Raw genomic sequence first — 222 nt, 5'->3', positions numbered from 1 at the left:
CTGTGTGTTGATATTGAAATAACACAAATTTAGTTATTTTTAAGTGAAAAATGAACTTGGGTAGGTTACTTGTAACATTGGCAGCCAAAATAACATTGGTAATCCAGGAATTGTAAGTCAGGGCAGACAGAAGCAGGTGGAAGTAAATTAAAACTTTTCCTTGAGTAGGATGGAGTACACGGACATGAGACAGAAGAAAGTTGGAAAATATTGGGAAGCCAT

This window comes from Eriocheir sinensis, chromosome 63, assembly GCF_024679095.1.
Source record: "Eriocheir sinensis breed Jianghai 21 chromosome 63, ASM2467909v1, whole genome shotgun sequence".
Classification (NCBI taxonomy): Eukaryota; Metazoa; Arthropoda; class Malacostraca; order Decapoda; family Varunidae; genus Eriocheir; species Eriocheir sinensis.
This window is presented reverse-complemented; position numbering follows the sequence as displayed.